Source organism: Dreissena polymorpha, chromosome 14, assembly GCF_020536995.1.
Source record: "Dreissena polymorpha isolate Duluth1 chromosome 14, UMN_Dpol_1.0, whole genome shotgun sequence".
Taxonomy (NCBI): Eukaryota; Metazoa; Mollusca; class Bivalvia; order Myida; family Dreissenidae; genus Dreissena; species Dreissena polymorpha.
This window is the reverse complement of record NC_068368.1, coordinates 37219389-37234388: the sequence shown is the minus strand read 5'-3', so window position 1 is coordinate 37234388 and position 15000 is coordinate 37219389. Positions and strand designations below refer to the sequence as shown.

Genomic DNA, 15000 nt, shown 5'->3' with positions numbered 1-15000 from the left:
GTATTTATCATTATATGTTTTAATAGGTGTTCTTTTGTACAAGTCGTGGATAAGAATACCCATTTTTTCTGCTCATAGAAGTCCTGGAGTTTCATTGATTGCTTTATATTGTTGAAATTCTCAAAAACATATATTCTTCGTGTGTACTTTTATGTTAAAATAACTAAAACGTAATAATGCTAGGTTGTATAAACGTAGTATTTGGAAAGAAGGCTATAGCGGGAATACGATTTGTTTTCAGTTTTTTAGCAGACAAAGATTGTGTTTGTCATGTAACAGCCGTAACTATGGCTTCCAGAATTGTAACAGTTCTTTTCTCAGCTTTGATCTTGTAACCTACCTTTTCACGCTCGTGGTGTAGATTCTCGCTCTCACTTTATTGAAGATATACAATTTCAGACAATGTCTCATAAAATTTAAATTTAAATGTGGCATCTGTTGTCCAAACGAGCTAAACGTTGACATCGCATACCACGTGACGCATAACACACTTTGCACGACACACTTTGCAAAACGACGGACGCCAAACATAGACTGACCCTTCTAGCTCAGTAGTGCAAAATTTTCTAGAAAATGGATGCATAATTTATTTGAAAAGTACAAGAAGTGGTAATTATATAATTATGTCACGTAATTATATAAGTATAACACATATATATAGCATGGAGTTACATGTATTCAATTTTATTTTTGATCTTAGAACAAAGTCTGTTATGGAAAATCGACAGGAAATCGTCGGTAGGATAACAGACCGATAGACGTTGGTGAATCCAATTAGAACATAACAATATATACGAGATAAATCAATAAAATGTCAAAAACATGTGATGCGACACAATTCATGTTACGTATTTAAAAAGTAAGGTATATATTTAGTCTGAGTTTAATATTTTGATTCTAGGTACTACTTAAACACATTTGCAGTTCAAATATAAATTATACTAGAAATTAGCATGTACACATTTTCAAAACAAAAACAAACATAAGCTTACGCAAAAATCTATCTATAATATTAGAGACCTTTACTAATACAAAAAAATATTTTAATTTACTTTAATTTATTTTCAAAAGAATATGTGTGAGTTGACGCTTTAAAACATTAAATAAATACAGTGATAAAAATGTTAAACTGTATACGTATAATTTTTAAATACATATTTTTTATTTAATTAAAACTCACTTATTCATTGTTTTTGTTGCAATTGCATACACGCGCTTCCTACCTAAATATATGCAGTTGATTTTGCATTGTTTAGTACATTTTATAATACAACCCATCGGCTTAGAATAAACAGGTACATTATATATGGGTGAAGCGCATTTTTATGGTGAATAACATGATTTGATACAAATATGCGCTTTCTTACTATGAAATAACTTGATACAATAATATAAGAACTCGCTTCCACTTCCGATACTATGTGCATTGCTATACTAGGAGATTAACATACACAAGACAATGTTCGAATTGAATAAAATATGTTTACAAGTAATACAAAGATGATAGACATAACGTACAATACATAAGATACAGTAACAGGCGCAAACATACAAATATAATAACAATCCATATCTTACAATGCAACAAACCCATTCAATCAAATATCTACATTAACTTGTAAATTAACAGAAAACGTCCTAAGAACATGATAAATTATGCCAATTGTGTTTGCCCGATAAAGTAGAAGCTAAATATTTTATCTTTCATAGCATCTATGTTGAAAGATCGCTGTTATATTATTGAATTGGCCTTTGACCCAAGTAATCAATCGCTTGTAAATAATCACAGACAAAACTGATTGTTCCAGACCATATATTGTATTTAAATAAATAAGAACATAATAAGTTTAAAAGCTTGATTGCATTCTCAGATTTATCTTTAGTTAATCACGAGATATAACAGCGGGCTTTTTTTGTTCTTGAAGTAGCACGTTCTTGTTGTTTGTTAGCGAAATGGTACAGGAAAACAAGAATTTATGTTCTGCAAATCTTTCTTGTATACATGAATCGTGTAATAGTTTTATCTGCTACGAACTTAAAATTTCAAAATGGTTACTGCAGGACATTGTGAACTAAATGGAAAGTTTTAAAATCCGTATAACAAACAAAAAACGTTAGTAGGTATGTAGGTTTAGAATCCGTATTACAAAAATAAGGTTTGTTGGTATGTTTACCGAACTACATGCTGACTACAGTCTTTACCAGTAGGGATATTTAGTGCAAACTACGAGTGAAACAATACTACTGACTCATATCGCGGTATATCGCACTATTTTGAAATCTATTGCGACATAATACAATAAACATTTCTTTTATGCAAAAGACATTCCGATCTGCTCTTATCTAATTAAACTATATTTACACATTATTTAGATGCATGTAGAAAATGCGATAACTAGCACTTATCAAAAGGTAGACAAAATGTTTATTGTTCATATAAATACTCATAGTGTATTGCTCTGTGCAGAATTAATAAAATAGGACTTTGTCAATCCAATTTGCATCAAATATTGCGTAAATTGCCATTAGCTGTAAGACTTGAATGATAACCAAAATGACGGCAGCAATTAATACCAGAAGAATATGTAAAACTCAATTGCAAGAAACCGTTGAATAAATAAGAAGAATGTGTCTGCTAAAGATAAAAAGGTTAAACTTAGATTGTTGACTATGTGTAAAATTTATGTAGATTGTTGACTATGTGTGGAATGTATGTAGATTGTTGACTATGTGTGGAATTTATGTAGATTGTTGACTATGTGTGGAATTTATGTAGATTGTTGACTATGTGTGGAATTTATGTAGTTTTAGTTTTAATAGTTTATTAACGTCTCTTCAATACACATATTTGACAGCTATATACACATACAAGTTATTCATAGATTACAAGTGTATTGCCACTCAGTACAGAGTTATAAGAGACATCTCTCTATCTAAAACATAGGTATTTAATACTTTATACATAGAGAAATAAAAAATAATAAAAATTAACTAAAAAACAAAACAAAAACATAAGCATAGCGTAAAATAAAATCAACTTAACAACCAGATAGGTTATGAGCTCCAGTTGACAAATTAAAACACATGTAGTTTCTAAACAGCATGAGAGATAACATTTATATATATATATATATATATATATATATATATATATATATATATATATATACACTATAAAATCAACTAGTCACCCAGATACTAAGGTTATGAGCTCCAGTTGACAAATTTAAAACAGCATGAGAGATTACATATTATATATATATATATATATATATATATATATATATATATATATATATATATATATATATATATATATATATATATATATATATACATACATATATATATATATACACACACACATTATATATAGGATTTTTTTAATTGAACTCATTAACAGATAATTTACAAATTTATATGTGAGCATCACTAAAATCTGATAAAACATAGGTCTTGCTAAAAGTTAAGAGAAGGCTTAAAATGCTATTTATACAAGAGTTGTGTTCGTGTAGTTAAGATCATATGGCAGGTCTTGGCACTGACTTTTACCATGTTTTCATTTGAAAGTACAAACACTAGTTTATCATTATCACAGAGCGAGTTAAAAGATCTGTTTATCTCATTAGCTTTAGAGATAAGGTCAACCCTAACACAGTTGTAGGCCTCACAGTGAAACAAAACATGAGATTCATTTTCAATAGCTAGCTTACATAAGGGACAGATACGCAGATTTTCGGGAATATTCTCATACCTTCCAGTCTCTAATCTAAGTGGAGCAGTTCCACATCTAAACTTAGCAAGAGCAGATCTATGTCTTAAGGGTAGTGTAGATGTAACATACGTTTCTACAGCAAATGTTTCTTTAAACTGTCTATACGTTCTAAGTTTATTACGCCCCCTACCAGATGGCCCAACTTCAGCATTAACATTATTTGTCCATATGCTAACATATTTGTGCATGGTGTGGGACAACACTTGTTCACAGAAATCTCTCAGGTTTCTGTCTCTACAGTCATTCAATGTATTTAACAAACAGATATCATTAAAATGAGTTTTACATTCAAACTGCCAATTCTTACAAGTTCTGCTACTTTTGACGGAACAGAATAAAAATACTTTTTGATTCATTCTACCACTGTCCATATTAACAAGTCTATACCAATGGTGTGCAATAGATTCTCACTGTTTAACATGTGGTGGTTGCAAGGCAGTGTCGCCATACAAAGCATTTATAGGTGTGTATCGGCCTGTACCAAGGAAGAATCGAATAGCTCGACTTTCTACTGCATTAATACACGAAAATGATTTAGTGCCCCAAATGGCCGCACCATATGAAATTATAGGCCAGACAGTCGTATCATATAATTTGGTAAATACTTTATATGGCAAACCGCCTGCTGATTTACATTTAGCAATTAGAAGACCAAGCGCTCTGCCAGCACTTTGTGCCACACACTTAGCAGTGGCACCAAAATCTAGATGCTCATCCAATAGGATACCAAGGTACATGTACTTGTTCACAACTTGCAAATTGTAGTCACCACATGTAAATGAGATTGTTGTTCTATTTCTACAATAAGGTCTAAAATGCACTATGTGACTTTTATCATGATTCACAACCATACAATTGAAAGAACACCATGTATTTAAAACATTTAACATAGATTGTAGATCCTGCTCATTATCAGAGATAAGAACAATGTCGTCTGCATAAAGTAATATACATAGTTTTTCATTATCACTTATGGATATTCCTTTATCCAGGGCTTTAATTGCAACAGCTAGATCGTTAATAAACAGATTAAAAAGAAGCGGTGACAGGCCACAGCCTTGTCGAAGGCCACATTGAACCTCAAACTCTTCGGTATAAAGGCCATTAATTCGTACACATGATGTTACATTATTATATAACGATTTGATAGCTATGACAATTTTTCCATTAACACCTATCACTGAAGTCAACTTATTCCACAAAATGCCTCTTTCTACGAAATCATACGCCTTTTTAAAATCAATGAAGGCACAGAAAGTAGACTGCCTTAAACGCTTTCTTGTTTCAATAATATTAGTTAGAGACGACAAATGATCAATTGTACTTCTATTTTTCCGAAAGCCATTTTGCTCATCAACAATGACATCATTATCCTCAGACCATTGTGATATTCTGTCATTTAGAATGGAGCTATATAATTTATACATGGAACAGGATAATGCAATGCCTCTGTAGGACAGGGGGTCTCGTAAATCAGTTGTACTTGATTTAGGAATGGGACTTATAATTATTTTACCCCACTCAGATGGTACTATGCCAGAGTTAAAACAAACATTAAAAAGAATATGTAGAAAAGAAACACAGACATCATTTTTTAACACATCTACAGGTATTGAGTCATTACCACATGCTTTGCCACACTTTGCTTTAGTAATGGCCTTCCATACTTCAGATAGAGTAATATTTTCATTTAAACTTTCACAATTTAGATTGTTCCCAACATTGCTATTTCCTAACCATGTTTGATATTGAAAAGAATTGTTACTGTTGCAAAACAGACTGCTAAAATCATTCTTCCATTTTGACAAAACTGTGTCAATATTATCTGAAATAGAGCCATCATCACAGACCACTTCTAAAGGGATAGCTTTATTTTTGGATTGAGCAACACCAATTTTTCCAATGGATTTCCAAAACTCTACCTGATTCTCTTCACATTGAGAGGCGAGATTAGTTTGAAATGAGACCCAGAATGCCCGTTTACTTTTCTGAACTTCACGGTCAAAAGCACGTCTTGCCGTTACAAATAAGTATTTGAGATGATTTTTGGCATTGGCCTCTTTACAATTTAACCAATCCTTTTCTGCCTTACATTGTGAATTCCATAAGTTAGACAGTTGTTCATTCCACCACGGTTTGCCTATTCTTCTTTTCTTGTTATCTTTACTAAAAAGTATATTAACTTTTTTATATTCTAGTTTGCTATACATTTCTTTTCTAATAACAGTGCATATATCAATATAGGCTGAATCGACATCTGTTTGCAATCTGATACTCTGTTCTAATTTAAAAACAGTATCATGTAATGACTTGATCACACTGTCTGCCGTAAGAAATTCATTATTAATATTATCTACATTAAATCTATCATATGAGGCATTACGACCTGATTGATGGTCATCAGTGCAGCAATTATGTGCATAAAATTGATCCTGGCCTTTTAAAATATACGTCCATGACAAAATAGAATGATCAGGAACAGATGAGGGTAAAATACCAAATTGAGCATGTAGCTCATTTAAAATTTCCGTGCTTCGTGTGACTTTGAAATCTTGAAACAGATGAAGATTATCATGGTGAATAATGCAATAATCAACCACTGCACAGCCTTTTATGGACACCGAGGTAAAATCATTTTTAACAAAGTTGCGACCATTAAGAACACACATGTTACTGTCAATAAGAAAATCGATAAGTTTATCACCATAGGAATTTGTTGTAAAATCCACAACATCTCTCACAGCAATCTCATCAACACCAACAATATAATCCTCATTCTCCCCAATTCTACTGTTGAAGTCACCACATATGCAAACAGTGCCAGAGTTTTGATATTCATATACATTAGTAAGCAAAGTGTCATAAAAATCACAAACATCAACCTGTCTTGAGGAGTTATTTGGTGGCAAGTAACAAACACAAGCATAGAAAGTATAATTAGTACACTTATCAGAAAATTCTAACCATAAAATACCATCATAACTGTCATTTACGATATTAATAGAAAAATAATTAGCAATATGTTGTTTTACAAGAAATCCAACACCCCAGACCCTGTCCTAGCATTGACATGCGTAAGTTTTCTATTATTACCAAACCATAAATAACCTGGTAAGTTTATAACATTCTGTCCTGTAAGTTTAGTTTCACTGATGCCTATAATGTCAATGTCTAATTTATAAATACATGATTGGCGTATAATATAGTTATCACTATTGAGGTCTGCACTAAAGCCATTAATGTTCCAGAACCCGCAGGTGACCTAACTTCTTCTGTAGCCGCCTCTTGGTCCTCTTGGTCTGAATCCACGCTGACTCTGTGCTCCACCTCGTTGACCTGTCTGTCTTGGACCACTTGGGCTGTATGTTCTATGTATGTTCGTGGAACGCAACATCTTATATGTGTACAATCTTTTAATCTTTGTATTCAAAATTATTCGCGCTTACAAAAGACTGCGACCTTCAAACATTATGATTGTTTTGTAGCAGTAGTACAATTTAACATTTGATCTAAACATTTATGCAGCAAAATATTGAACGTTAATCGAATTGGGCCAATTTTCAAAATTCATGGAATGCAAACATACTGCAACTGTTAAACTTATTTAAATAATTTTTGCATTATTTCGGAGGATTACAATTCAAAATTTCACTTCATCGTAGTTGTTGAAAGACACACCTCCATTTTCTTCAAATCGGACCGCATTCCGGCGTGCAATATCGTCCAATTCATCTGATCATAAACATACATTCGCATATATAACCAGTATTTGGTTTTTGTAAGCATAAGGGCTTTATGCTGATAATACAACACATATCGGTATGTGTGGATATGGATATTACTGACCAGTTTTATTTCTATATATGATCATATTAACAACAAGCAAATTCGTTGAATTGATATCCCCCGCCAATATCTTCTGGACACAAAAGTGTTGTATTTGACACTCAAAAAAACATTTTTGAAGATCCAAAGGGCCATAACTCCGTTATTAACAGATGGTGTACACTGCCATTAGGCGTGCATCATCCTAGTATCCATATATATACTCATACCAAGTTTCAATGAAATCCGTCAAAGCACTTCCAAGATATGGCTCCGGACGTACGGAAAGACGGAAGGACGGACGGACAGACGGACAACGCCAAAACAATATCCCTCCGCCGATGGCGGGGGATAATAAAGCATGCTAAAATATGTCGCATCAGTTATTATAAATTGTCTATGAAGTAACTATATATGGTGCAATATATGATAGACGGCATGTGTTCAATGAAAGAAAATGAAACCTAAAGAGACATCACAAGAAAGAAGGTCCTTATTTATTTTTCTGTTGTTTTAAATAATGAGTTAAAAGTACGTACCGATGTTCAGGCTTTCCTGAACAGTCGATGTAAATAGCTCCATCGCGAGATCTTGGTCAGTGACATTCTTCTCAGAAGTTGAGCTAACTACCTCCGTGTTCAGTTGTTGGTCAGCAAGGTTGTTGGTGTCGACATCATTGATAACGTGTTCTGTGACGATATTCTCTTTCACTGAGGACATGTGTTCACACACAGCACTTGTATTATCTTGGTGAAAATGTAAGAGTATTCTGAATCAATATGTCTATTACTTGTATTTAATAAGTGTGTTTTCATAATCTTTATATGTTCAGTTCATCCAACAATCCATTTTACGTCGTTTTGACTATTCTTTTTATGTTTATGAATAAAATAAAACGTCATTTTGAACTGTTTTTGGCATTATGACATCACAAAACGCACGTGGGCATGTTTTTTCGCAGAAAAAATGGCGGATTAAAGATTTAATTAGATTTGAAATATCCACCGTTTTGCCGTTCTGATTCGTGTTATAGCCGATTCGAGTAATCAAAAGAACAGCAATATCATACAGAAATATTTTCTTTTTCGTAGGTTTAGGTTGATACATGTTTAGATCAATTTTTATTTATACTACATGTATATGCCTATTGCTGAAATATTGTCGAACATGGAAATCACCTTGCCCATAAAATATCCAGAAAATCAAAAACCCGATCCACACCCTGTTTTCCTTAACGACTGCAAAATCAATAAGGTTTTGTCTCATAAACGTCTAGTCTTGAATCCTTCAAACATATGAGAAGTAAACATAAAATGGCCCTCTTCTACAGGATATATAATTCTCTATCACCCCCATATTTGTCTGCATTGATCTCCTATAGCGTGGGTGAAAGAACGGCATATCCGCTTCGTAATACAGACAATATACGCAGCATTCCATGTAAATCACAGCATGTGTCACAATCCGTCTTACCATCAACCATACACTTATGGAACGCCCTGTCGCAACCTGTTAGATATGCACATTTTCTCTCTAGCTTCAAAGCAAATCTTTAAAAAAAAAGACAAACAAAAAATCCCAATGCATTACTACGATTGTGAGCGGACGCTTAATATTTCACACGCACGTTTGCGAATGCATTGTAGAAACTTAAATGAATATTCATATGCGAAAAACATATTGGAAAGTTCATGTTGTCAATGTAGAAAGATTGAATATATCACTTTTTCTACATTTGCACAATTTACAATTAAAAACGAGCAATCCTGTTTGTCAATCCGTCCAGTTTCCAGCCCATAACTTTGAAACTACTCCTCTACGATTTCAAAAACGGATCGAACGAAGAAAATTCTCTGATATTAAAACATGATCAGTCCTTCATCTAAGGTAATCATAGATTTGAAAATTACTCCATCTCATGAACAGACCTTATCCAGCTAACGATGCCCCACCCCGCAACTGTATATTTTCTTATCGCAACTTCACCAAGTTGCGAAAACTCTACCACGTTTATCTCTTTATTTTTATATAAAGCATATTGCAAAACAATAATGCTGATAAATGTAAACGTAACATCTTACTGTCGCTATTTACATCATTTTGTTTCACTTTTTTTATTGTATCCTATATCATTTTCTGATTCCTTTACTGTATATTTATATTGATAAATAATGTTGACCGCCTTATCTGATTGACCAATTTGGATTTGGAGTAGTGCAGTTCCCTGACTAATGTAATCGCATTTTAATTACAATAAGTTAATGTAAGAAATATGAATAAATATGTAATATTGTCATTATGTGTCGTGCATTATATTGGGAATTTTTCGAATCTGGTTTGCTGTAATGCTCTTTTATAGGTTACGATTGCATGGTTACACCGATGACTTGGGTTCACAATTGAAATACAATAAGGGATTTCTATCTTCCATAATCTTCCAGCAAGAGATATCATGCGTTTCAAACCATGTGTATATAAAACAGGTATCAACCTTATCCAACAATGCAAGGGAACTGGAGATCATAGGTTTAAGTCGCTTATTGAGGGTGTACGTTTCCGTGGGGAAGGGGGACAAACAATATCACCTTCGTGGGTAGTTTAATTCATACGCATCGGTAACTCAATACTTTAAAGCGTGGGTTAGTTCCGCAATCTTTAACGATAAGTCGGAAATTATGCTTTAAATATATCCCATTAAGTCCAATTAGAGTGTGATAAACAAATGCAGTATTCCAAAACACACTGTTTCTCGACTCATACAATTGAATACAAGCGTGTGATGTAGTGTAAAACACCAAACACATTTTATTCAAATAAATGAATATGTATAGTATTAAAAAAACTGCTTACCACCACGCACAACAGATGCATACGCTGGTGAAACAGAGTCGTCGGCAGCTTTTGCTGTTTCTTGGACAGCTGAAGTCTTGGGTTGACGATTTCTTATCAATGGGGTATTGATGTAAAATATATATAATTAAATGTCGTTTGTTTTTATTTTTAATGGCTATAGTTTTAAATCAAAACAAGATGTGTTTGTGAAATACTGTGTCACTGTCACCCCCCTAATATTTGACATTTGACCTTGAAGGATGACCTTGACCTTTCACCACTCAAAATGTGCAGCTCCATGAGATACACGTTCATGCTAAATATCGAGTTGCTATCTTCGATAATGCAAAAGATATGACCAATGTTAAAGTTTGACGCAAACAAACCAACAAACAAACCAAAACACAGACAGTGCAAAAACAATATGTCTCCCAGTATAGACTGGGAGACATAAAAATACGCAAAACGAATGAGTACATATTGAAATCATTTTAAGACTCATTATTTTTATGTTGCAAATACAAGTTAACACGCGGTAGGCAAATCAATTTTGAAAACATTCGCCTGTAAAAAAAAGTCGCGGATTGTGAACTTACTTTCTACGCATGACAAGTATGATAGCAATCACGGTGGCAACTATAACAATAGCTGCAACCCCTCCTCCAATCGCCACTGCTTGTACTGAGTCTATAGTATTGCCTTGCTTCACAGCTGTATACGCAGTCGTAATGTAAAACACAAGTTTTATATTTAAAAATTAAATACTAATCTTAATTATGTCTATTCAAAATATCCAAATACAGTAGGAAAACTACATCCGATAACCAAAGACAAGGTTTAATAGTATTTCCTTACCTTCCACACAGTTAGCGGAACAAGGTAAACATGTTCCGTTTGCATGCGGATGGTATCCTTCAAGACAGCGTGTGCACTTGAAATTACGTAACCTATCTCCACTGCATGCTGCACATTTTGTGTCTATTTTGGTACATGGTAACCTACATCCCGTCCCAGTATATCCATCTTCACATCCGTGTGTGCACTCTGAGGCCGACGTACAAACTGAATATTTACAGTTGCCCATGCACGGGCAGCATGTAGAACCATTTGAATAATACGAAGACTTATAGCAAGACTGACATTGCTTGGACGCGCAAAAACCGTCCGAACATCGACATTGATGATAGATATTATGAAAACCCGCCTTACACGAAACGCATTGATCCCACTCGACACAGTCGTGGCATGTGTCAGGACATTGTTTGTCACACATGGATCCGTAGGTACCACTACGACACGTATAACATTGTTCCCATGACGAACAAGTAATACATGTGCTCGGACACGAATGTTCACATCTATCTCCATAAAATCCGTCTTTGCACCGGTAAGTACAAACTCCGCTTGATTGTTCACATTTGTTGTAATTACATCCTATGGAGCATTCATCTGAGCAGTTGAGCCCGGAGTAACCAATTTTACACGAGGTGCATGACGAAGTGCGTTGCTCACATCCTTCATTGTAATTACACCCTATGGGGCATTCATCTGAGCAGTTGAGCCCGGAGTAACCAATTTTACACGAGGTGCATGACGCAGTGCGTTGCTCACATCCTTCATACCCACACCCAGCGCTACATTTTGATTGGCAGTCAGGACCATAATACCCGCGCTTGCATGATGAACAATCATCGCACGATACGCAGTTTTCTCTACAAAATTGATTGCATTCTGTACCGTACCAGCCTTTGAAGCATGAATTACATGAATAGCCAGAAAAATATGGCTTGCATTTACAATCGCCAGTATACATATTACATGGACTTAAACATCCTCTGGAACAATTTGTGTCACATTGGCTTCCATACTTTCCGCGTTCACAGGTCTCACATGTTTTGCCGGTAAAGTTTGGTTTACATAAACATGTTCCTCAGTTTTGTTACACACATCAATGCAACCTTCTGAACAAAAAAGAGAACAACTTTTTCCAAAACTTGTTCCATATCTTCCATCTGGGCAGGCTTTGCATAAGTATGTTTGGAAAGTCCTGTTCCAATATTGTTCATACCCTTGCGAACATTCGTAGCAATCCTTATCACTTCCACATACGCAGCCGACGATTGTATTATTACAAGGTATACACGACAATCCATTTCTTTTTCTTAAATATCCAACTTGACAGGTAGAGCAATCTCCAAGTGTTTGAGAGCAGCTTTGACAGTTTATATCAGTACATCGGCTACTGCAATCATTCCCCCAATAACCGTCGTTGCAACCTACCCGACATCCATAGGAGCCACTTGGATATTGAATGCAATTGTTATCCAAACAATTATGTTTGTCGGGACAGCTTGGTGCATGCACTGAAAGAAGTGGTAAGAACATTATCTATAACATTACAGTAAAAAGCAAAATGTTTTTAATCAAAGTGTGACTACATTATATGTGTGATAATGCCGATTTCATATAAGATAGTGTTTTTTTAATTTAAAAATACAGTTTAACATGTTAAAAGTGTTTTTACCTTTTGTGCTGATAACTGTGAATAGCAAAACCAGGTACTCTAAGGTCAAAGTCATAGTTGCATATTATTCTGAAAATATAAACATACAATTAAATGTTGTCTTTCATCTTATCTTCATTATAAATTGTCTTTAATAACGTCGGAATTTTTCGTCTGTGCTTAAGATAGATGATAGAATTGTAAATGCTTTATTTAATAAAACGTGTGGATATATACTTGCTCCAGAATAAGAAGCAATGAAGATACATTACTGTACCCAAAAAGATAACACAATATAGGGATAATACACGTTTTCGAGGGCATGATCATCTGCGGGCGCTCGAAAAATCCGTTCCTGCCCGAGTGCGCAGCACGAGGGCAGGAACGGATTTTGAGAGCGCCCGCAGATGATCATGTCCGAGGAAATGTGTATTTTCGCTATTATTGCATAAACAAATCACACACACCAAAATAAATTAAAATAACATTGAAAACAATGTTTTGTTCATTCGACATCGACAAAATAATTCTATTATTTCAATACAGTTTAAGGTTGTGTTTTACATATGCCTCACTCGGTCATCATCCGAAATGACGAGGCTTTACCTTCGGATAGGCAGTTTACGATTTAAAATGTGTTTAAACAGTGGATTAATGCAAAGTTGAAATGCAGCCGCGCAAATTAAGAAATGAGGAATTATTTTGGAATTTACAGCAGGATCGTTGAAGGTACATAATCACTTAAATTTACAGCATAGTCTTTTGAACGTGTTGAGTAAATAACCTTAACTTCATTGACGTTGCCAATACAGTAAAGCTGTTGTCAAGAGAGTGCAGTTGGTATAAGTTGAAAAGTGGATTGAAATAGGCATTGCCATAATCCCTGCGTGCATGAGGAAACTGGTGCTTATTCAGTTCCCCATTTATGCTTGGAAAGTCGTCGAAGGCTGGAGAAGGGAAGTAACTGCGTGTGGACCAGATTATGGATATGAAAAACACATAACAGGGCTTGAACGGCACGTGAATCGCCTTGTTAATGCACGATTTCTTCCGTTCAAGCCCTCATTTTGCCAAGTTTCTGCACCCCACCAGAGGGCATTATAGATAGAGTTTATGCAATAATGTGCGATAATGATTTCTTGTTTCTCATAAATATCGTTTTTTCTTGTTTTCGTTAATAGTACCTTGCAATGAGCTTTCATATTATTAAAAACGTCTGCCAAATCCTTAAATTGCTGCACATTAGTCTTTTAATCATGCTTTTTAATTCACCAGATTCTTCTGAATCTTGTGGATTATAATTATTTACTTGACTTGGTTTTAAATTACCACATACAATTTTTGTTGCGATTCGTGTTTCATATATAAATACGTTGAGCTCGTAAACACATGTGTTACTTTCTTTCATTAATAAATGTCTTGTAAAATACATACGATAGAAATCACAATAAGCTTACTCGGTTCTATAGAAGAATGTTGAGAAATAATGGCCAAAACAAACATTATACAAATGCGGAAACCGACCCCAGAAGAATGGAAAAATTGCTATTTTATTTTTGTTAAAAAAACTGAACATGAGAATAAGATATATATTGACTACTTCAGTTATGATGGGATTTCGTACAGTTTACTTTTTAAAATTATAATCAATGTTTGTTTAAGACTCATGTTTTTATTTATTAATTAAATTATACATTATAAATTACACGTACACATAATTTTATCGCATATTTTAATATATTGTAACAGGAAAAAATAAAAAGAATAAACTTATTAAATTATTGTGTAAGTGTGATGTTATTTTGATTACTAAACAAGAATTAACTGTCAATACAATTTTTAGAAAAGGCTTCGGATTTATAAATATACGTTTCGAATAACACGATATTTTCGCGTTAAGTCCATGGGTTCAATAAATGGATTTCCTGTTTGTGAGCCCTTTGAGAACTAAAGTCTTTAAACTCTAGTAATATGGCTAGACAAACTTTTTACCGTTTATACAAACACTAAAAAAACAAAAATATACGGTATTCTTCTCTAACGGAATTACTTCGTTTATCTTTAA

General features: G+C 34.0%; 1 protein-coding gene across 1 annotated transcript in view; it reads right to left on the bottom strand.

Moving 5' to 3' along the window:
- The window catches only part of LOC127856913 (uncharacterized), a 17808-nt gene extending 9577 nt beyond the window's left edge, over nt 1-8231 (bottom strand). The window contains exon 1 of the mRNA XM_052393100.1: nt 8140-8231. The gene's annotated coding sequence lies outside the window, so the exon portion shown is untranslated. The remainder of the gene's footprint in view (nt 1-8139) is intronic.
- Nucleotides 8232-15000: the final 6769 nt, after the last annotated feature.